Below are 25543 nucleotides of genomic sequence, written 5' to 3' on the forward strand. Positions count from 1 at the left end.
CTCAAAATGAAGGTTACGAGAGAAAATGTCACATTTAGTTTACTTTATATGCCATAATGACATCAGATGGTGGGTTATAGCAACAGCACACAGGGTGCATTTAAAATAAAACAGCTTTTTTTTTCTTCAAATTGCAATGTGTCTCGTATAAATGCCATTCATTCATTTGATCATTCGTTTTCCGTCATTTCTTTACCTGTGTGAGTACAAGAACAAGATGCAGTACATCACAGGACATTTATTTTTTTCGGAATTGGGAAGAAACCTGACAAGCAGGAGAAAACCCACATAAAGGTGATGAGAAGATGCTTACAAACTTGGACCGGGTCTCTGGAGCTGAACAACATCGTCGAATTAATGTTGTGCAAATATAGTAGTAATGTTTGTTTTTGTCTTTCGAGAAACACCATTAACCAAACTCTAATGGACCAACACTCCTATATCTTATAGCACAATCCACACTGCAGCAATCTCCTTTCAAATGTATGTAAATGTTCCAGAATTGCTGATCCTTTAGCACTGTTTGGCATCTTGGCCGGTTCCTGCTTATCTGCACTGCTTACCAGAACTGTTCAACTGGTCCTCCAGCACTCTTAGGATACAAGAAAAGCATTTCTCATGACTCTAACACCTACTGTAGGTGGTGGAATAAAACTCTTAACCATGTCATTAAATGAAGAGTATATCTATAATCTATGAAGATCTATTTCTTCCTTAAGTACTTAAATTAGCACTTAAAAACTCAGCTTTTTAATATTTGTCTATTTTTTGTCTATATATATTTGTCTATATATGTATATAAAAAGTCATTGATTTCAAATGAGAGAATAACTGTTTTTCAAAATGTTGACCACTTTTTTGAGTTCACTTTTGTTTTGTTGTCATTTTTGTATTAAAGGTTAGAACTCTTTTTTTTTTTTTTTTTTCCTCTTTCTTCTCAGCACTCTCCATTGATTGAAGGCGAAAGTGAACAGTGAAAATGTCATGCACTTAAAGGAGATTAGTTTAGCACTAATATCTGTAGCGAAGGAAGCGCATGTGCTAATCTGATTTCGGTTCAGTCACGCGTGAGCATCCGCTTCCTTTCCTCCGCGGTCTCCTCCTGAATGTTTTGTAACAGTTTTGTGGCATTTGATCGCTGAGCCGCTGAGATCGTCCTCGACCTTGGCTCACGGCACACACCTTCTCCACTTGACGCGCGGGTCGTCGGGTCAAGCGCCGGTCCGTGTTTGCTGCCAAATTTCTTTACTTATTTCATCTCTATCCACTTTCACACAGCTGTTGAAAAATGTGCAAGGCAGCAAATGAATCGATTAAGTAGGGCTTTCCACCGTTCTACTGACAGAGAATGAGGCGGGATTTTTCTTTTCTTTTCCTTCCTTTCTGCTCTGTATGGGGCACGACCCATCGCGAGCTCTCGCTAATGACTGTTATGCATCAAAGCCATTTGCTCCACACACTAGGTTTGAGAAATCTTAATTAAAGAATGCAATAGGCCGAGATGTCGACGCGATAAATTTTGATACAATCTTCAAAAAGCGCTTTTGATAGTGATAACTTTTATTATCACGCGTACGGGAGTAATTCTGTTGTGTACGTGTGCGATGGAGAAAGATAGAGCGAGATGGAGATGTGAGCTGTATAATTGAACCGTTCTGTCACTCTCTGTCGGAGTAGCGTGCCAGAGCGGGCTACATTTAGACCTCCATTTCTGTGCAAGCATGAAGTCATTTATTCAGGCGCCCCTTTTTTTTTTTTTTGGTTTCAATGACAAAGTGAGCTTGAGGCTCCTGGCATCGCCGATGCTGATTGTTATTTGGACTCTTTCCCTTAAACGAGCCTTCTATGGTCTGCTGTGTCATATAGACTCCATGTCTAATCTTACCCCAAGTCATCAATATTTATGTTATTCCATCAGGTTAAGTAAAAAGTTTCAAAACATGCCCTGTTTTCTGGCACTCGATGCTCGAAAGGTCTGCTTTTGGATCCCCGTCTGTGTTTAGCACTCTCCTGATTCATGAGCTGGTTTGTAATCATGTTATGCCATTTCCAGTTATGACTAATCAATTAAATGCCTAAACAATAAAACAAATAGGGGTTTTTATTTCGTTCTCAGCTGATCTACTGCTTTCAGCTTGCGCTCAGGCGATCTGCCTTCTGTCTGCTAATTAGGTCAGCACTGTTCAATTTGCATCGATTAGGATTGACCCCCCCCCCCACCCCTTTTTTTTTTATCTCAGTTTTTTCCAGTCAGTGGCTCTCGTCTGTGATCTCTCTTTGTCTCTTCAATCCCACTGGCTCAGTGCTTAAACTTCTAAAGTAGTGATCAAAAATCAGTGTCTTAAAACCACAAAGGAACTATTGTTAGACCTTTTTGCAAGACCCTCCATCTTTTGTTCCTGGGCTGTATCCTGTCCTTTTACTAAGTTGTTTTGAATAAAAGGGCAAACCAGCCCCATTCTTACCCAATGTGTTTTTTTTTTCCCCTCGTTCCTGCTCTGGTTAGTGTACAGTTAGGACATCTAGAGCAAAAACGATGCTGCCCTCTCTCTCCCTCCCTTTCAAGTTCTCTTAAGCAGATGTGCACACTGCACAGAAACATTGACTGGCCCATACTCCCCGACGGTAATCCCTCGGGATCAGATATGTTGGATGTAGAAGTGTGCACACTATATGAGCACTCACAGATCAGGGTACACAGTGTTTGATCACAACCGAGCACACCAGATCCCTAAATCTCTCCTATCATGTGCAGGAAGCATTGGCTGAGGGGAGGTTCTGCAAAAAACTGGAAATATAGTGGATTTTTGTTTAGACCCCCATGCTCTTTTATAAAAGCATTATTATTGTGCTCTCATTCTGACCTTATCTTCTCACACAGATAGATGCTTGATGAACTGGATTCAGGCATCTGCTGCACATGACAGCATATGAATTTAATTTCCTCTTTGACTCTCACAGGCTGTTTCTCAGCTCTGTTCTTGCTTCTAGTCACTGAGCTGTTCACACACTACATGATCCATCACCAAGAAAATCAAACCTACTTGAAAATATCTGAGCATTCTGCGTTCGACTAAAGGCTGTCACTTCTTGTTGGAAAATCTCAACCAAAAAAAAAAATGTAAAAAATAAAAACACACTGCGGTTCAGAAGCTTAGGGTGGTCTGGTCAACACCAAGTTCAACCAGTGCCATCAAACCAGCGAGGCCGTTCAGTAAACAAAGCAGGACTGCTTACCTTGAAATGAGTAGCACTGCATATGTACAAGCATTTGCTCTCGATCACTCAACATGATGTACGAGTTTAAGTTTTTTAAACTAAGCAGCTTTAAAGTGCTAATGCATAAGGTTTAACAACAGTCATAATTTATGGGCACTACACATTTGTTGAAGATCCAACAGGTTAATTCTGTGGATATTGCTAACGCTTTAGAGAACTTGATCTCGGCCCTTCCTGTTTTATTCGAGGATGCACAATTATCCCTGAGGAGTCTCATACTGCAAGTATTGATGGAAATGCTCTCCATTAGAAGTTGACCGATATGAGTTTTTCCTTGTCCGATGTCGATATTTTGAAATCAGGGCAGCCGATGGTTGATATATGATGCCGATTTTTTTGGCCGATATGTTTGGCCGATTTTCTAAGGCGTTGGTGAGCTTTATTTTTTTTCCACACTGTTGGTCGGACCGCCTCAGCTGTTTTTCGACTGTTTCTGATTGATAACTCCAATTGGCTATTTTGCTTAGTAAATGAGCACACGAGAAAAAAATGGAACACGCTTGTCATTCTTGGTTTCGCCTTTGTAACGTAGCAGGCATGATTTGAAAAAAGCTACACGAATCCGTTGTAATGATTGCAGCAGGTGTAAATGCAGTTAGCTTTATACATTCACAATTGTAGCTCTTTCGGTTTTCCCGTTTGGACGCTGAATACACACTACTGCCGCCTGCTGGTATTGGAGAGTTATGTTCCCCCATACAATCGCAGGTGCACGGTTTGGTAAATCTGATGCGCCAGAATAATAATCGGCTAATTAACAGTACAATTGGCCGATGCAGATTAATAAAAAAACGAGCCAAAAATTCAATGGCCGATCAATTGGTTGGCCTTTACGCTCCATCAAAGTTTTTGTGTTGATGATCTATCTCCTTTCTTGGTGTTTATTAATGTGCCCTGTTTAAAAAGCAACCGGTTGGCCTGTATCAGATGGGCAGATTCTTGTCCGGGTGACTCACTGGTGGTGTGGTTCTCAGGTTGTTCATCATCTAAATGAGAGCAGGAATGTTTTCCAAGCCACAATGATTGCATAAGAATAAGCAACCATGACTGTTGTATGAGTACTATTTGAAATGTTTGTGTGAATATCCCTGCTCTGCTTTGTGTTTATTTGAGACACTTTGGTAATATGGTTGTTTTAGTGTGTGGCCTCACTTTGTTCTCTCTCTCTCTCTCTCTCTCTCTCTCTCTCTCTCAGGTTATAAGGTGTAGAGGATCTGTCAGTAGAACCAAACAGTATATTCGGACAAGCCTGCGGCTGTGACTTTGAACAATCACACAAGGTGAGTTAAATCACACATACAGAGATATACAGTATGCAGGTATTTAATAACCACTACATATGTGTGTGTGTGTGTGTGTGGGAGGAAAATATGCTTCAGCTGGTAAATGTATGTTATTTATTATATTTTCATTTTTTCCTTTTAAACTTCTTTACAGTAATCATGCTTTATAGCTTAATAAATAATGGAACCAAATGCTGTACAACATGAGCATCTATTGCATGCTGAATATAGCAAAGCATATTTGACTTGAAAATTTGTAATACGCAACATATTTTCTGAAAAACATTAGTTTCTAAATTATTAGCAACCAACAATTAATATTTATTAAAGTAAAGCACTGGGCCTGTAATGTAATATGCTGTAATGTCTAACTGCAGGTTCGTACATACTTCATTTGCAGCACGTTGCAGGAGCGGTGCGGTGCAGCGATCGTTTCTGCACCAAGTCTATTTTTGCTGTGCTGAACGTGATGAATTAAAGTGATAGTGCATGGATTGTGGTCAAAGTTGACGCGGATTAACATGAAAATTTAGTAATTTCACTTTTCAATTTGTAATTACATTTTAATTTAATATTCATTAGAATATACTATTACTATAGTCATCTTTTTACTTTCAGCCTGGGGTAAAGCATAGAAAGGCAAAACACATTAACAGCTAGAACATTGTAGTTTTTCGTCTGTCAACAATAAAACAAATAGAATCACAATGATGCAAATATCTTTTTAATAACTATTCAGTGGCATAATTGCAATAGTTGAGACCCCATTTGTGGCCCACCGACGTGGTGGATCAGTAGCGTACTGCACACACACTGTTGTATGTGAATACACCGTCGTGCATTCAGTACTGCTTCAGCACTGCATATGTACTACAGTACATGAAGCAAGAGTCACCCAGAGTGTGTGTGAACATGGCATAACAAACTTGCACTCTTTCATGTGGAACAGATTTTTTCAGGCTCCTTTTTTTTTTCACATTGGATTGGATTTGGGTGCTGCTGATCTTTACCCTTGTTGTTTACAAAGTGGGTGATTTGTTAAAGGAACGTCTGGTGATTTTTGACAGTTTGGGCAAGTGTGCATAATGTCTTTTTATTTTGAATTCACATTAAGGCGATGAAATACATTCATGGCACATCTTGCAATATTTTGATGCAGAAAACAACATTGTATTGTTGCACTGGTACTCAGGAGCAGGTCTCAGAAACAGGTCTCAGGACAGGTCTCACATAAAGTACGTAAAAAAAGATATTTTGAATAACATTAACTTTCATTTATTCTCTATTATTCAGGGTATAAACATTAATTACATTTTTGATAAAATTTTTGAGCTGATATTCCCTATACATTTTGCCTTTATATTTATGCACATATATATATATATATATATATATATATATATATATATATATATATATATATATATATATATATATATATATATGGCAAAAGCTATAGGGAATATCATAACATTTATTTAATTTAAATGAGATATTTATATTTACCGTAATTTTTGGACTATAAAGCGCACCCATATATAAGCCGCACCCTGATTTTTACAAAGATTTTTATTTTTAACATAGATAAGCCTAAACTTAAACTAATGAACTTTACACAGGCTTTAATGAAAGACTGTGTCTGTTACACGGCTTGTATCTAAACAGTAGCCTACCAAGAAAGTCATTGTTCACTGTCTTCCTCCTTCCTTTCACAACTATAGTTTTTCTTTTGGCATCGTCGTGCGTTTAAAAATCACCATCGGTAGAAGCTTTTCTACCGATGCCGTGCAGCTCAGAACACAGGTGAAGTGTGTTTTTTCATGCCCGGTTGATGATTCGCTTTTCCTGTTGACAGTCCGAGTGAGCGGCAGGTCAAACGTCAGAGGTACCTCATCCATATTTATGATGTGGTGCGGCCCGATTCAGTGTGAGCGCATCTGATTTAATATAAAGAGTTTCATTGGTTCACCTGAACCCGTTCGGCAATTTCATTGGTCTAATGTTATGGGGCTCAGTTTTTTGGCTTGAAGTTTGTGAAACCGGGAAACACCCAGGAAAAATCCATAAATTAGCCACTTCATTGTTTAAGCCGCGAAGTTCAAAGCGTAGTTAAAAAGTAGCGGCTTATAGTCCGAAAAATGCGGTATACACTCATACTGATACATTATCACATACATTAACATGTATGCCCTTTGTCAGACGCCCTTATCCAGAGCGACTTTCATATGAGCAGGGGAGGGTTAAGGGTCTTGCTCAAGGGCCCAGCAACTTGTGACCTTCCTATCCAAAGTCCAATGCCTTAACCACTGAGCTACACCTCCCTCCATACCACCTGCCTATATATTGTAAAGTATTTTTTATAACAGCATGCCTCGCCTATTATATCTTTCATAAGTATGTAAATTCATGCACCATGGCTTAGAGGGGGAATGTTTCATTTGATTGGACAAAAACAAGGCTTGACGAATAATGGTACATTATGAACATTTCTCATTCCCTCTCCTAACTAACATGGTTAACTTAATTTTTGTTTATTTTTTGACTATTAAAGTTAGATTAGTACCGGAGCTGTAAATACAAATCTGCAATTGGAAACTAGGAAGACAAACACATGATGGTAGCGACACACAGCGAAATCCCTAACTGAATTGTGGTGCAGTGACGATTTGAAATGAAAGCCATTTGCATTCAGCTTAATGTCATTGAGGGACAGCTTAAAGATATGATCGTGTCTCCCAGCAGATGGGACGGTGATAAGACGCTTGTACAAGCGACGGAAAATTACATCCATTTCTCATGGAAATGTGAACTAGTCTTTTAAGAATTAAAGGCCTGCATTCATTTATTTAACAAAGACATTATTGCTATGGTTTCTGTATCGGGTATCCAAACCGATGAAATTACATGTCGAGGGTTTTATTACCGATGGTTTTTTCGGGTATATGCACAGACAAAGCTGGTTCAGGATATACTATTTGCAAGCAGACCGGAGATTGATGCCTTTGCTTCGATCATTGTAGAAGTACATCCTGTTTAAGATACAGAGTTCAGCTCCATTTATCCTCTTCCATTGAAATCCAAAACACTGGGCAGAGGGATGATTCGTCATGCATTATGCACCATGAATCCTTTTAAGGGAATCAACCACATTTATTTTTACAGTTGGAGAAGATGCATGTTAAGCCAGTATTGTTAGTGGAGTCTGCTTGCAGTCATGCTCGCTGGTCTATCTAGACTTCCACCTATTCCCTTTCTTTCTCAAGTTGCAACATTCAAATCCCTAGATCGGTCTCTTATATGCCTTCTCTTTGAGGAAGGAGAAACCTCCTGAAAACGGTGGCTTTAAGAGTATATTGAGAGCTTAGCAAAACAGCAGGGAATTGCAGATCTGGGAAAGGAGGCAGATTTGAAAAGAAGATTCTGGGTTATGGTGCTCACTGTCTTCTTGCCTTTTTTTGCACCCGATCAGCACCATCAATCTCCTTCACCCTTTTTTTCTGCTCACAGAGGAGAGATGGTCATTATAACAGGCTGATTGCTTCAAGGAGATGTCAGTGTCACACTGCCGAGACGCTTGGCCATCCTTTTCTTTACCTTAATTATTGTAGGTCATTTGGACAAAGAGATATTTTCATTATGGATGTGAAAAAATAATTGATTCTTTGATGAGTTAAAGTTAACCGTCATAAAAAAAAATATATTTATTTTTGAAAATCGCTAATGTTAAATGCAATGTGCACACTTTACACTGCGGATTTCTCTAATGCATACCAACAGGCATGAGCTGTTGCACTTAAAAGCAAATCCCGAAGCATTTTAATACATTTATTGCATGAATGTATGCTGTATGGATGTTGTAATTCAAACATCAACAATTATTTAACATCAACGTATTATTTTCCTGTTATTTCGCTAAATCATACATTTCCTAGGACATACCAGTAATAACTGGTTTGCAGCACCTGCAGAATGTGCAAAATGTCTATTTGTTTATTAGATCAAAATTTGAGATCCATCTAAGAAAGATGACTTGGATCAGTGCTTGATTTAATTACATTAAGAAAGAAATGTAGGACTTAGGTGAAATTATGGAAATTATGGAAAGACTTTTCTGTTATTGTGTGTTTTTTCTCCAAACTGTTACCACACAGTTGGAGCAACACAATTGTATAGGACGTCTTTGGATGTGGTAGCATTCAGTTTTCCCTTCACTTGAGCTGAAGACCCATACTTGATCCGGTATGACAATGTCTCTGTGAACAAAGCCAGCTCCAGGTATACATGGTTTACATGGGTTGAACTGAATGTTTAGTGGCCTGCAATAGAGCTCTGACCTCAACTTTATTAAGCACCTTTGGGAATAATTGGAAAGCTGAATGCACTCCAGGCCTCTTCAACCTATATAAGTACCTGACTATTAATGCCTTTGTGGCTGAATGAGCACAAATTCCCACAACAGCACTCCAAAATCTCCAAAATGAAACATCTTCCCAAAAGTGTGGAGGTTATTGTAACAGCAAATGGGGACTAAATGTGCTATAGAATGTTTAAAAAGCACCTTTCTTTAAGTGCAAATCCATTTTCTCACCTTTTCAGGAAAGCTATACACTCACCAACCACTTTATTAGGAACATCTGTATATCTGCTCATACACATACTTTCCAGCCTCAGAACAGATGCTCACTGGGTTTTTATTTTTCCTTTTTTTTGTCTTTTTGCATCATTTTTGTAAACTTTAGACTGTGAAATCTCAGGAAATCAGGACGTTTCCGCAAAAAGGAATTCTGTTGACCTTTATCTAAAACCATCACACCGTCATAATGTAGGTTATAGAAATCAAAAATTGAGGCTCACAAGAAAATCTGACCTGAACTTTATAACAGAATCCACTTTTTTCCCCCCCTGATGTAACAGCAGTAATTTCATGCAGACATGTTCTTTATAGTCACTTGTCATTTCTGAAATTAGTCACAGTTGAGTATCATATTCCTGAGAGATTGTAGATTAATCACGGTCTGAACAGCTGGTGATTAACTTTCTCGCTTTGCTCTTTATTATGCTAATGCAAAGTTCTTCAAAATACACACGTCTTCTAAGTTTAGTCATCTTACTTCAGATTCCTTACGGCTGCAAGCCTGAGGTAAGAGAATGAGAGATTGACCCGCTCTGAAACACTAAATGTCTGTGCAGGAACTGACTGAAAAAATGTGTTTGTTCCTCCGGTTTTCTACCTGTACTGAATTACTCCATGTTTAACCACAGCAAAGGATGTTCACATTATGATATAGTTTCTTGTCAAAATTGCTAATTATATTATGCAGCAGCAGATACTTTATTTAAGAACAGATAAATCTTACCACGAAGGTGTCCTACATTACACATAATAATACTTCATTTTGCACTAGTGTTCTTTTTGCCCAGGCTGTGGAACCGTAATAGGACTGTACTATGTATATGTCAGATTGTATGCTATTAGGTAACACGATCAATTTATCATTTCATAGAGTGGAGTGTGTGAGAGAGAGAGAGAGAGAGAGCGAGAGAGAGAGAGAGATGGGGGGACATGGGACACAGCTTTATTAGGTTCTTAGGATTGAGTCGGTTTCCAACACATATGCTTTCTGAATCCTTTTTTGAGCAAGAGATAAGAGAGTCCAAGTGTTGTAAAAGTTTTTTGAGATGTGAACACAGTGGCTACTATAAAGAAGAGGAAGGCACTCTGACAGCCTTGATGGAAAATTCAGCAAGGCTAAAAAGAAGCGTTTAGTTAGATTAGATTTTTTCCCCCTAAAAGTGAGATTTCACTGAAGCCCCTTTATCATCATTTATAAAATAAAATATGGGATATGGGAAAAAGTTTTTGGTCACCCCATCCCACATTTAGTGCTTATCTGCCGTTATAATATATCCTCCACTTTTCTGGGAATATGTCCTATTAGATTTTGGAGTGTGCTTGTGGAGATTTGTTCTCATTCAGCTACAAGGGTGATAATAAAGTCAGATACTGATGTAGGGTGAGGAAGCCTGGGGTGCAGATAGGGTTCCAATTCACTGTTAAAGAGTTCCAATTTACTGTTACACATGTAAACCATAACTTCATGGGGCTCACTTTGTGTACACACTTAAAAAAAAAATAAATAAATAAATAAAGGTTGAAACATTTATTTAATGGTTACAAAAAATTCTAAAAATAAAATAAATGTAATTTTCTATCATTCTAAAAAGGGGATGCAGAGCAAATATACTTATATTTTATCAGTCGATAGTTTATTTATTTATTCATTTATTTTAATTTATTTAAATTTTTATTTCATTCTACTTATTTTCTTCTGTTTTTTTGATTACATATTTTTATTCAAAAAGCACAGAATTAGCAAAACAGTTAATGTCCAGAAATCATCTGACTTGTTTCTGTTGTTTTCAAAAACCCATTTTCCATTCATAAAATGTAAACAAATAAAATAATGTAAATCATTATATTTCCTTTGGTGTATATATAAGTTTTGCAGTGTATACAAAAATCAGAGAATAAAAGCCTTGTGTCATTTATATTTTAAATTCGGTATGATTATTAGAGTGAGTGTGTGAGGGGTTTTAATATCTGTACTGTGATACTGTGCTTCATTATTTGCTGCTATATTTGTGGTACTTTCTATCCGGTATCAAATGAAACATGATGAAACTGTGAGCGTATCAGAAATCTAGATGCGTATTTCAGGATCAGTGTTTTAAAATATATGTACAATTGACCCAAATCTCCACATGTAACCAAAGCCAGAGGAAGGGATTATAAAGAAGGACTCTATTGAACTGGCTTTCGTGTGGTCTTCAGAGAAAGTAGAGCCTCTGAGAGCAGCAGCCTGTGTGTCTCTTCCCAAAATGCCAATCGTGGCTGAAGCCCTGGAGGTTTGGGTCAGTGCTGAGACAGAGCGCTTTCTCTGGCACTGCTCATTTAAGCCCTGGCCTCTGCAGACTAGTCAATACATCCAATTATGTAGATGTGTGTTATTTAGGCAAAGAGTTCAGTCCAGATTAAAACACAGTACCCATCCAGTGTGGCTTTGAAATGCTGGCCTTTGACAATCAAGCGTGTGGTTTTCATGTGGTAATTTCTTTTCTTTATTTGCTGTATTTCTATTTTTGGCCATTTATTTTTTCTTTTCTACAAAAATCTTTGCGAACCAGACAAACGCAGTGCCTTTCATGTCAATGCCTTGCACGCTTTGAAAAAAAGAAAAGAAAAGGTCTGAGTAGCTGGCGACTGTAAAAACAATTGTGTCATCTTTGTGCTGTGATGGAAATACTGAAGCGCTGTCTGTTTTTCCTGAGGCCTACCAGAAAAACAACAGGCTCTGCACAAGGTTCTCTTATCGAAAGGCTGTTTAAGGCAGATGTTTTCAATGAGCGCTATCACTTCCCGAGGTGTCTATTCAAGCTCGCTCACTCACACACACACATACAGCCGATGTAGAGAAAACACAGTGTTCCTGTACGAATGGCTACAAACCATATTCAATTCGTTGTTCGGAGAAAGAATTTGAAAGCATGATTGGGATAACCGAGTTCCTGAATTAGTTAAATTTGTCTTTTTGGAGAGAGTCAAGCAATGCCAAACAGGACAGAATTACTTTAAGGTGTATTTGATTGTTACTTTAAGCATTTGATGCTGGATATTAACTCACCCATCAGGAAAGAGGTTTCGAAGCATTCAGGCCTCACATCCAGACTGTGCAACAGTTTTTTCCTATCAAGCATCATCCACACACAGAACTGAACTATAGAAAATACACACACACTCACCCAACTATGTTACTGAACTGTACAACCTGAACTTAACACACTCATTACTTATCTCAATCCGTTCCACCACCCATATTATATTTATATTATATTTATATTGAATAATTTTATATAACATTATTCTTATAACATTGTGTTTATGTTTACAAATACACTCTTGTTTATAGTCTTCTTTGTACATTACTGTATAATCATATTACCGTATACAATAGGTTTACTGGTCGGCACTATTTTGTGTTTGTGTATCTGTCCCACACTGTCTTGTGTTGTCTGTCTGCACTGTTTGCTCTCGGTCTCACACGATCCACTTTATGTGACCAGGACACTTACTTTAGTCCTCAGCTCTGGGTTCTGTTATGTAACTTTATGTTGTGATGTCGCTTTACGTTGTTTAATGTAGCACCAGGGTTCTGAAGGAACGTTTCATTTCACTGTGTACTGCGTCAGCTATATATGCTAGAAATGACAATAAAAGCTTCCTCGACTTGACTTGACCCATTTCCTGCCGTTTATTCTTACCTGCGTAAAGCTAAATTTTGTCTCTGACTTTGTCTAGAATATACTCTAACTCTATATAATACATCTATGATATAATACAGCTCAAAGTTCCTAATATGTCTGAATATAGGTAATCCCCAACTTAAGATTTTTCGATCATATGATGTATATAGTGATACTACAATATTGTAAAAAATAGTTGTAAAAATGTAGCAGCGGTACGATACGTTGGGACGCTGACAGGATGTACGCATCTCTCGCCTTGTGAGACGCCTTACTTTCACCAGCGGCCGACAGACTTCAGTTGTCTCTTTGTTAAAGCGCATCTTTTTCTGTGTTTTTGTTGTTTCAAAGCCCAATTTTAGTCCTCCTTCATATCGGTGTTGCCAGACCCGAATGCACTGATCAGTCTTTACAGCTACAGGGGCGCTTCTTAGCATTCGTTTCGTCTGGCTCCACCCTCCACTCGCTAACTAGCACTCGCCCTCTTACCTTCCGCCGCAAACATATACTCTAAAATTTATACATTACGTTACTGTAAATTGCTCTGTTTTGGTAAATTATGTACTGTTATTTGTTAAATTATTAACAAATCACAGTTGACTACCCCATACTGATCACCATTCTTTAAGAATCTTGGGTCGGCTAGGCCATGTCTCAACTTATGAAATTTTAAATGGGGTCATCAGAGCACATCTCAAACATTTTCAAATTATTTCCACTAGGGTTCCGAGTGTGACATGATTCATTTAAATCAACCTCTTCTTTACAAATGTTTAATTATCACAGCTGGATTATAGCTGCTGCTCCTCATACAAACACTTGTACAGCAGATTGAATGTTGAAGTGTTAACAGGAAAACGTTGCAGATTTACATGAGTAATTCCCAAGTCTAAAGTTACAGCATACACAAATTTGATGGTCACATTTTATGTTAAACAATGGTATATCTTTTTATTTGCTGCTTCTTTTGATGTCTTCTAGTTCTAAAAAAAAAAAACATTTTAGTGCAGTTTAAATGCACAATGCATGGCAAACATGTCAAATGTTTGTGGACACCCAATCCGATCCCAGATTTTGTCCCCCTTTTCTTTTATAATAACCTCCACACTTCTGGTTGCCTGGCTATGGAGATTTGCGATCATTCATCCCTAAGGACATTGGCGAGATTAGGCATCGATGTCAGGCAAGGAAGCCTGGATCTTGTTCTCAGCGTTCCAGTTCATTTCAAACATATTCAGTGAAGTTGAGGTCAGGGCTCTGTGTGGGACACTGAAATTTCTCTACGGCAATCTTGGCAGATTATGTCTTCAAGGAGCTCTGCGCTTTGTGTACAGGTTCACTGTGATACTGGAACAGGTTTCCTTTGTGGAAATTGTAATGCTGCATCATACACGAACATTCTACACAACTATATATAATATATCGTGTTAAATACTGGCCACGTATTTTGTATTCGCAGCCCAGGTCATGCATTTCATTGAGATATATTGTGTCGACATAATGCTGCTTCTTGTCGGAGCCGAAATCATGTAATCAAAATTGACTTCTGGGGCACTTGAGGGTCAGAACCATTGCATTACTGAGACACATCTCTGTTTAAAGGCAGACTCAACCTCTGCATGTTAAATTCTCCTAATAGTCTTCAGTCGTGTCCTCAATTATTCCCACATGTCCACAATTTGAACCGTGGGTTAATGTCTGCACTTCGTGCATGTCGAAAGAATGCAAATAGATGAAAAAATTAATAAATAAATAATAACACATCATAATAATAATAATAATAAGGGTTCAGGCTCTTATCAGATGATCACATGTTTGAATCTTGACAATGATTCATAGATCTGTGGCTGGGAGCTTAGAGAGCCAACTTGAACATTCTGTTTAGGATGGTGTGGTATTACACTTCTCTCCTATCAGTAATAGTGTCACTAGCCAATCATGGGCATCTTTGACTTCATGGATGAGTAAGAGGGTAGCATTTGTTACGCTTCCCCCTTCCCATTTACTCTCTGATTCACTGATTTTCACTGTCAAAATAGTGTGAAAATCGAAAACACGCCTAGCATTTAAAAACCTTATGGTTCTACATAGCACTTTTTAGCCCAGATACTATCATAGTTTTCCAATTGCAATAATTGACTGTATATAAGCACATATTGTGTGTATAGTGTGTATTACTGATTTTGCCCTTATGAGACCTTTATGGAGGCTTCATCCCACACAGGGTTGTTATGGGACTTAATGATCTCTTTGCTGTGTATCAGCAAGAGCCAATTCTGTCTCCATCACCTTTTTTAACCTCTTCACAATCCGACTGCTCACTCAGACACAGTGCTGCTAGGCGAAGCTCTTTCCGCAACCTTGCAGAATCATACAACTTTATTTCGCGAGTATTACTAATAAGAATCGTGTTTATTTCAAACTGGATTCTTGCCCCAGCTTTTGGAAATAGAGCACTGGCGAGCTTATACAGCATCTAATAGTCGGATTGAACGTTAAAGGTGGCATAATTACGGATTTGGCTGATTAAAATGGATGATATAGTAAGAGCACACAACATTTTTTTTGGCATCTGGATCACATAGGCACCAGTTTAAATGTAGAGGTCAATCCTGAATACGGCTGCATGTGTATCCTTGTACTGTCATTTCTTCGCTAATTTAGTTTGACTTTTTATGTGGGTGTTGCTCATACATTGTCAGTATAAATGAGCATTCGCAGTCTGTTCAGTTTGTCTGTGTAAAATAAACCAAGAACAACCATCAGAAACGAAACGAAACGGCACTGACATTCGGATTTTTATTTTTTTTTAAATATGATCGTTCTAACCATACTAATTTAACTTTTTTTTTTTTTTTTATGGTAAGTTTAAAGAATAGATGAATTCATGCCTGGTGTTTATGTACACAATATTTAGATATGTTTTCATTGAATTATTTAAGGTTTTTATGCATTGGAGAAAAGCTCAAACAGCTCCCTTTTCTGTGTATATAATAGCACAATATTTATTTTGGCTTTGTGTGTATGTATTATAGTCAGTCATTTTTTTCTTCTTGGCATGATGTAGACACACAACTGAATGCTCTAGAACACCAATCTGCTACAATTTCTGCTTTTGTACAGCTTTTATATACATTTCAGATCTACTTCTTATTAATTAACTAACCATTTACGCTTCATTACTAACACCTGGCTGCTAATTACTTTTCACTGTAGAAGTAGAAATGGTGGTGGTGGTGTTGTTTTGTCCCTAATAAATGAAAACATGGAATTGATGGAAGGTGAACTTTCTTTTTTCCCTGACAAGCATTAAAAATGTTTAAAAAAGTTACATTGATCGGGGGGGACAATTGTCTGTTTATATATAAACAGAGGGAACACCTAAGAGGTGAAAAAAAGACTATTGTAAAATTTTAATCAGAGAGAAGGAGAAAATGTTTAATGTTTTGTTATTTTAGCTGGTTTGAGCTAAGCAGCAATCGCAATTACAGCTTTCTGAAGGACATAATCATTAAGCACCACACAGCCTCACAGATCTGGATCACAATGACCTGAAAGTGTTTGAAATAGTTATATATCATCTCCATTCCTGCAGCCCAAGCAAAACTCTTCTGTTTAAGAAGCAGAAAAATCTGAAGTCTTTATTCAAATAAAAGCAGCTCTGCAACAAAATGTAATGTTGGTCATTTGTTTTGTAAAACTACTTTTTTCATTTTTTGTCCCTAGGCATACACTATGTAGACAAAAGGACCAAAAATATGCTACTTGGGACACTTTTTTTTATGGCCATATTCACCGACCAGGCCTAACATTATGATCACCTGCCTAATGTTGTGTTGGACCCCTTTTTCTGCCAAAACAGTTCCGACCCGTTTAACATTAACAGCATTAACTTCTTTAGTAGTTTGAGCTACATCTCTTCTGTTAGATCGGACCACACAGGCCAGCCTTTGCTTACCACGTACATCAGTGAGCCCCGGCCGCCCATGACACTGTTGCTGGTTCACCACTGTTCCTTCCTTCGACCACTTTTGATAGACAGTGACCGCTGCAGACTGGGAACAGCACACAAGAGCTACAGTTTTGGAGAAGCTCTGACCCAGTTGTCTAGACATCACAATTTAGCCCTTGTCAAGCTCATGCAAATCCTTACGCTTGCCCGTTTTTCCTGCTTCTAACACGTCAACTTTGAGGACAAAATGTTCACTTGAATTTGGTGGGTGTGTGTGTGTGTGTGTGTGTGTGTGTATATATATATATATATATATATATATATATATATATATATATATATATATATATCGTGAATATTTCAGAAACTGCTGATTTCCTACTACAGTTTCCACAGAGTGGTGCGAAAAACAAAAAGCATCTTGCAAGCAAAACCTCTTGTGGATATGAGAGAGAGATCGAGATCAGAGGGTGATGGCCAGACTGGTTTGAGCTGACAGGACAGATATGATATAACCACTCTTTACAAACTGTCAAACATAAGGGCGTATGGCTGACAACACAGAAGGGCACACTGGGTTCTACTCTCCCATCAGGAAGAAATAACAAGAATTTATCTTCCCAGTGGCATTTCCACCCCCAAAACTGCCACTCACTGGATTTTTAGTTTTCTCGCACGATTCTGTATAAACTGTATTGTGTGTGAAAATCCCAGGTGATCAGCAGTTTGTGAAATACTCGAAAGCAGTCCTTCTAAATATTACAGTCAAATTCACTGCCATAAAATGTTTCCTCACTGTAATAGTGGTTTGATGCGAACATTAACCTTGACCTGTTTAGTTATTTATTTATTTTGCATTGTTTTGCTGCAACATGTTTGGCTGATTGGATATTTATTTGAATGAACAGGAGTTTATATTAAAGTGCCCACTATTTTAATGCATGGTGCTGACATAAAAAAAAAACACCTGACCTGAAACATCTGAATTCTGCTCATTCTAGAGAATACAGGAAGAAAAATTAGTTAAATAAAAATTTATTTATTTGAATGAATTTTATTAAATAGTTGTTAATGGGAGTTTTTGACTCAAATCATGTGCATCTGTGCCACATCTTTTTTCATAATAAAGATGTTGGTGTTAACTGCTCTGTGCTTTTTTTTGTTTTGTTTATTTTTTTTTATTCACAATTGAATCACAAAATGTATTTTTTTTTATTGTTTCTGAGCACACATAAAATAGAGAAAATTGCTTATTTAATATTTTTCTCTATTCATCTAATTACATAAAGTGTACATTACATTATGTCCAGTCCTGGAAGTAAAATAAAAATAATTTCATTGTCGCTCCATTCTTAAAAAGAAATGTCCACTCTTAGGCCATTTGTGCACATGATAAATAAAATGACATAAACTAGAGCAACATGTACAGGGATTGCAGACAATCTAGTCCAACATGGTGCAGGAGTGTTCTGTAATGAGCAAACAAAGTTTTTTGCACATAACCCAGTAAGAAGAAAACATGTGCCAGACTTTTATATAGTCACTATCTTGAAGCTTTAAAAAAAAAAAAAAATGACCTAATGATTCATATTCACTTCTCAGAGTGAAACCAGAATGTTGATTGATTATTGATTATGCACTGATCTTCAATTAGTTATTTATCTGGGTTGTTTAAGAAAACCACAAAAACCAAGTAACTAGGTCACAAAATATGATGGCAAGAAATTAGCTATAATCAAATGTTTCACATTTTAAAACATTTTTAAACATGGGTATTTTATAATTAGTTTTTTATTATAAAAAAACACCCCTGAATAAATGCGATAGACACAGATCTCTGTTTTTCGCTGCATTTCTCATTTGATCATTAGATAAATTTTACCATTGGATCAAAATCATGTCCGCCATATTCACCATATCAGTTTAAAAAGACACTGCAATCATGTATTTACCTGATTATGGTAATTTGAACAATTTTTTGTCTCACTTTGTATAGACATGTAACTATGTTACTATGGCAACAACTGTTCAATTTAAACAACCATTTAAAACAGTGATCAAACTGAACAGAACTACGAATATGCTCTGTTTTTCTCTGTTCTGGCACCTTTTAATTCACCTAATTTATTCCCGGTTTGTGTTGTCTTTGTTTATATATATTAGGGCTGCAACTAAATTTTTTTTTATTATTATTATTTTTAATCATATATATATATATATATATATATATATATATATATATATATATATATATATATATATATATATATTCATTTTGCTTATTATATAATAATGTTTCTTGTTTCTTTCTGTATAAAACAAAAAAGCATTTGAGTATGCAAGGTGAAGCAATTTGTGTAAATTAACATTTGTATTGTATTTAATGATAAAATACACAGAGATTTTGTTGAGTTCTAAAGATATAAGCATCTAGAATATATAATCAATTTCATTTTGTATCATAATTCAATTATATATACATAAATTAAACATGCAAACATTAAAAACAAGAACTTATTTATAATCATGCTGTCAATCGATTAAAATATTTTATGGTGATTAATCACATGATTCTCATGATTGATTTTTTTTGTGCTTAATTTGAGACTTGGTGCATCAGTAAATCAAATGTTTAAATAGTTATTAAAAATAATTTTGGAATTTTTTTTTGTTATATTTGAGTAAAGAAAGGACTTTGTGAATTAAGGTGTGTTATTTAATTTCGCCTCTTTTATATTTATTTATATAAAGTACAGATTTACTTAGGGTGTACTCACTTTTGGTGCCGGCTATTTTCGACAGTAATGACTGTATGTTGTTATTTTCAGGACTGTAAATCTGTACTGCTGTACAAGCTGCACATTGACTACGCTAAAGTATATCCAAGTTTCATTTCAATAGTATTGTCTCTTGAGAATATACGATATATTTAGTCTCTCACAAAAGTGTGTACACACCTCACATTTCAGCAACCATTTTATAAGTGTGCTATGATTCCTCTCAAAAGAGGTTAGGCTGATGGTATTATAAGTTGAAATCAGTGTAAACCAGTGTTAATTTAATAATTAATAGAGACTAAAAGCACTTTGTACGTCGCTCTGGATAAGTCGAGTCTGCTAAATGTCTTAAATGTAAATTTTAAATATGTGTACAGTACAAACCTTCCACCCAATCAGAGCTGAGTATTCAGACAGAACATGGTATACATGTATTTAATGAACTAAAGGATTTAATCTTTGTTGAATAGTTTTGTTGCATGTTTAATTGTATCAGTAATATAAAGGAGGATGTTGGAAATGATATCAGCCTGTACAGTTTGTAAAGGCTGCAGTATTGATTGCTGTCAGGGTTTTCAATTGGTATTGTTTATTGACTTTACCCTGAGGAAGAACAGCATCTGTCAGAGCCATCTGTCACTCAAACTTTTCTTTTTAATGCATTTGACAAGAAGAGGAAATTCACAAGTATTTACAACACTCGAGCATTTTTAAAAAGTTAATCCTGTTGTTTTTTTTTTTTTTTTGGCAGGGAATCAGTTGTTGTGGTGCACTTCAGGCAATCATCTTCCGCCTCTCATAAGAAAGGCTGCATTTTTTCCAAGGTATGTATGGCTACAGATTGTGAAGTGGAAATACCTTTCTTGTTTGGGCTTGATATGGAACAAGCTTCACGGAAGCACACTGCTTCCCACCACTTTATTAAGTAAACAGTTCAGTGTTTCCATTGATGCGCATCCTGTGAAATCCTGTGACAAGCACACCGCCTGGAAAAAGTCTGATAGGAGACGGAAAGATTAATGAGGTCACCGAAATCACACATCACATGGTGAATTTAGCATGTGTGATAAATTCACATGTAGTATGTAACCACGCTTTTATAGTTAATACTGTAGAAATGCTTTTGCGTCCTTTATTTATTTGATTAAATTTCATTTTGATTGATTTAAATGTAGGGCTTGAATATTGAAAAAAATATAAAAACTCCACTTCTCTAAAACATTCATGATCTACTGGTCTTTAGTGTACTGACTACATATAATCCTTTTCCTTATTACACCCAATCACCCATTTCACTCCTAAAGACTTCCCAGCAGGTTCAGATCTACATTCTTCATGCTCATAAATACGTACTTTTCTTATTACTTTTTTAAGCTGAAGAATGAAGATTAGTTACAGAGTAATATCTGTGCATGTAAAAATAATACATAAAAAATAATGACTTGTTTGTAACAGGCTTCTCCTCAAGCTTTAGAATGGAGAAAAACAAGTTTCAAGTTTCTAATCATGTATATGAATGAGCAACACAGTAGAAGTAATCAAGCCAAAGGGGCAGATCTGGTTCATAAAGCAGACTCAAGCTGTGCTCCAGGTTTGGGAAGTGGTGTTTACTAGAGCACGGAATCACTCCAGTCTCCTTCCTAAGTGTCTACATTGTCCAAATTTAGTGTACACCATGTCCTTTCCTCTTCAGGGAACTGGGTTTTGCACTGAGCAGATAAAATATGCATGTGGTCTGACTGTTGATTGTGCTCAGAAATCAGTAACGCACAGCATTTCGGGTGTTCCATTGATTCATGTAAAATGCTGCCAAAAATCATACATTTTGCTTTAGCTTTAACTGTACAGTAGACGGTTGCACCTCTATTATAGGACCACCACTGGCCAGATGTTGCTTAGCTGCACAGCTAAGGTTTTTAAGCCCTGGTCACAGCCTATATTTGTCCCAGCAGCTTGTCCCCTGAACAGTGTCATTTCATCTAAGCTGCAGTGAAGATCAGATGTGTTTACAAAGCTGCTGGCCCTGCGGTGCTTATCATCCATATTTTTTATCAGCGTCCAAGGCGATAATTTCCATCACCACAGCCGCCTCCCCACGCCACTCGTATCGATCTGTGCCGCAGAGCAGGGAGTCTGTAAAACACTGCGCAGACCCACTTGCTCTACAGGCCCAGTTCTCAATACACACCCACAGGAGTCGTCCCTATTCATGTCCCAGCTCTCTGCTGCGAGACAAACGTCTAAAATGCCAGCATATTGTTCAGCGTGTTCCTCGCTGTCATGGCGCCTTCGAGTCTGGTAAATTATATCGCCTCAGCTGTGAACTCCCCAAGAGAGCCATCATATTCTATTGTTTGACACCACAACCAAAAATCCTGGGATCAGTAACCTTTAGAGATCAGTGATCCAGTATTGACTGGTGTAATTAATAGGAATAGTCCCGCAAATGATTTTGTGGTGTATTGTGTTCTGGTCTGGTTACTTTTGATTGCTCCAAGACAGCACTCTTCAACATGACTTCAGCATCAAGGATTTTTTTACAAAAAAGCCTCTACAAATAGTAGATGCCTTTTTAATTTCATTTCTCTCATGCCCCATTATAGTAACTCAGAGGACTGTGCTGACAGTACACTGCTCTATTTCTAGAAGAAAAGGTCACAGAGCAGGCCTGTCGTGTGCTGCTGTGCTGCAGTGTTCTTTTCCCAGGCATGAACATTGTGGTAAATTTGCAATGTCCTCTAACAATGACGTATTCGCTATCCGGGTGAGTCTCAAGTCGTGTTTCATTAATAAGTAAATCCTCTGGGAGATATGTGTCTGGGAGAACCACAGGTGCATAAATATTAACATAATTAACACTTTTATTAAAAAAACAGCACTATTCTACCAAACAGACATAGGGATAAATCCCAGACTGTTTTAGGAACACACACGCACATACACACACACACAAACACACACACACACCTTGAAGTGTTTAGCCCTTTTATACTCTTATATTTTCCAGTGACTACATATTTGTATTAATTAAAGCTCAACGTATAGATGTGTCACACTCTCCTTGGTTCAGAGGGAAATTAGGAGGAGAAAAAAACTCAAAAGGGACTCCTTATTTTTCTCATTCCTGTTAAAGCCATGCTGACTCCACACTTTCCACTCTATTGACTCCCATTTAAAACGAGTACAGTGGAGACCTGAAATGCAAGCTCAGTGTAACGAAGTTTAACATGTCGCTTTGTTCCAACTCTGATTCATATTACTTGAAGATGAGTGATCGATAGAAGATCACTCACCTTAAAGAGCTTTTAAAACTAGCCACTTTAGCCTTCAATAATATATACAACAATAATAATAATAAAATAAAATAAAAAACTGCCCGCTGTGCTTTGGTATTGTCATATTTGAATGCTGCCCATTTTTTCCAGTAAGTATCAGGTGTGGGATCTTTATCCTTTACAATTCCCCAGCTCCCTCCTCCATTCACAGATCGGGGCTTGACCACCGATACATAGATTTTATTGTCTCTAAAACAGCTATAAACATTTACCTCACCAATAAACTTTATTTCATTCTGCATTTTATATTTATCTGATACTAGATATTGATCAAATCTTAGATATTTTAAAAAAGGCACAAAAGGCATTTTTGCAGATTTATTAAAAAAGAAAAACTGAAATATCCAGCTGTTTGATTATACTGATTGGACTTGATTAGGAAAGCCACACACCTGTCTATATAAGACCTTACAGATCACAATGCATGTCAGAGCAAATGAGAATCATGAGGTCAAAGGAACTGCCTGAAGAGCTCAGAGACAGAATCGTGGCAAGGCACAGATCTGGCCAAGGTTACAAAAACATTTCTGCTGCACTTAAGGTTCCTAAGAGCACAGTGACCTCCATAATCCTTAAATGGAAGACGTTTGAGACGACCAGAACCCTTCCTAGAGCTGGCTGTCTGGCCAAACTGAGCTATCGGGGGAGAAGAGCCTTGGTTAGAGAGGTAAAGAAGAACCCAAAGATCACTGTGGCTGAGCTCCAGAGATGCAGTCGAGAGATGGGAGAAAGTTGTAAAAAGTCAACCATCACTGCAGCCCACCAGTCGGGGCTTTATGGCAGAGTGTCCCAACGGAAGCCTCTCATCAGTGCAAGACACATGAAAGCCCGCATGGAGTTTGCTAAAAAACACCTGAAGGACTCCAAGATGGTGAGAAATAAAATTCTCTGGTCTGATGAGACCAAAATAGAACTTTTTGGCCTTAATTCTAAGCGGTATGTGTGGAGAAAACCAGGCACTGCTCATCACCTGTCCAATACAGTTTCAACAGTGAAGCATGGTGGTGGTAGCATCATGCTGTGGGGGTGTTTTTCAGCTGCAGGGACAGGACGACTAGTTGCAATCGAGGGAAAGATGAATGTGGCCAAGTACAGGGATATCCTGGACGAAAACCTTCTCCAGAGGGCTCTGGGCCGAAGGTTTACCTTCCAACAAGACAATGACCCTAGCACACAGCTAAAATAACGAAGGAGTGGCTTCACAACAATTCCGTGACTGTTCTTGAATGGCCCAGCCAGAGCCCTGACTTAAACCCAATTGAGCATCTCTAGAGAGACCTAAAAATGGCTGTCCACCAACGTTTACATCCAACCTGACAGAACTGGAGAGGATCTGCAAGGAGGAATGGCAGAGGATCTCCAAATCCAGGGGTGAAAAACTTGTTGCATTTTTCCCAAAAAGAATTATAGCTGTATTAGATCAAAAGGGTACTTCTACTAAATACTGAGCAAAGGGTCTGAATACTTCAGGACCATGTGATATTTCAGTTTTTCTTTTTAAAAAATCTGCAACAATGTCAACAATTCTGTGTTTTTCTTTCAATATGGGGTGCCATGTGTACATTAATGAGGAAGAAAAATGAACTTAAATGATTTTAGCAAATGGTTGCAATATAACATAGAGTGAAAAATTTAAGGGGGTCTGAATACTTTCTGTACCCACTGTAATACAACCAGTGAATTAAAATAAACCTCTAATATGCCTTGTATTTGGCAATAGCGTCAGAGCTCCTGATATAAAAATTTAAAAACTTCTGGCCAATCAGATTCGAGAATCGAGCAGTGCAGTGGTATGAGTTTAATTGGGTAAAGCTGGAAAAAAAAAAATAACGATCATGACATATTATTGCAGAAAATATTTCGGACTAATTTCATCTGACTCTGATTGGGTCCAACTTAGTCAAGTCAAGTTTATTTCTATAGCGCTTTTTACAGCGAATATTGTCTCAAAGCAGCTTTACAGAATTTAAGAGTTAAGGTGAACGATGTGTATTTATCCCTGATTAGCAAGCCTGGGGCCACTTTGGCAAGGAAAAACTCCCTTAGTTGTTATGAGGAAGAAACCTTGATAGGAACCAGACTCAAAAGGGGAACTCTTCCTTATTTTATGTGAGTTCAAAAGTGTGATTATACTTATCAGTGTAAATCTGATGATGTAGGAACTTCCCTCATGCCTTCTGTTCTGGATGAGGCAACGATATTCTCTCATTGCTTTGAACAAACAGTCACTGCTGTATTTCTCCACACCTCTCCTCAGTGCTCTCAGAGCCGACGCATCGTTTAGATTCATGAATTCACAACCCGTGTTTTGCCTGCTGTCCCTCAGGATGTGGCGAGGATTTGAGTTTCTGTAGCACTTTGATGCTTCACTGTTACATAAAACCACTTGTTTATTAAGCAGCTTAAACACCCTGGCCATGCTGGCATGGTTTCTGTCTTTGTCATGCATTCTGTGTGTACAGTATGTATATAAAATATTCCTCTATTTTTTTTTTTTTTAAAAAAAGGTCATCTATAAAGTCATCAATGTTCTCATAGATAATTAAATTATTTAATAATAAAAAAAAAAAAGTCAGTATGCTGCAAGTTCTTCCACCTGCTCATCTCCTCCCCATG

General features: G+C 37.4%; 1 protein-coding gene across 5 annotated transcripts in view; it reads left to right on the plus strand.

Annotated features, from left to right (window-relative positions):
• The window catches only part of adarb1b (adenosine deaminase RNA specific B1b), a 170782-nt gene that overhangs the window by 53535 nt on the left and 91704 nt on the right, over positions 1-25543 (plus strand). For all 5 annotated transcript variants that reach the window (XM_046844963.1, XM_046844962.1, XM_046844965.1 and 2 more), the window contains 2 exons: positions 4475-4559; positions 20344-20416. The gene's annotated coding sequence lies outside the window, so the exon portion shown is untranslated. The remainder of the gene's footprint in view (positions 1-4474; positions 4560-20343; positions 20417-25543) is intronic.

This window comes from Silurus meridionalis, chromosome 3, assembly GCF_014805685.1.
Source record: "Silurus meridionalis isolate SWU-2019-XX chromosome 3, ASM1480568v1, whole genome shotgun sequence".
Taxonomy (NCBI): domain Eukaryota; kingdom Metazoa; phylum Chordata; class Actinopteri; order Siluriformes; family Siluridae; genus Silurus; species Silurus meridionalis.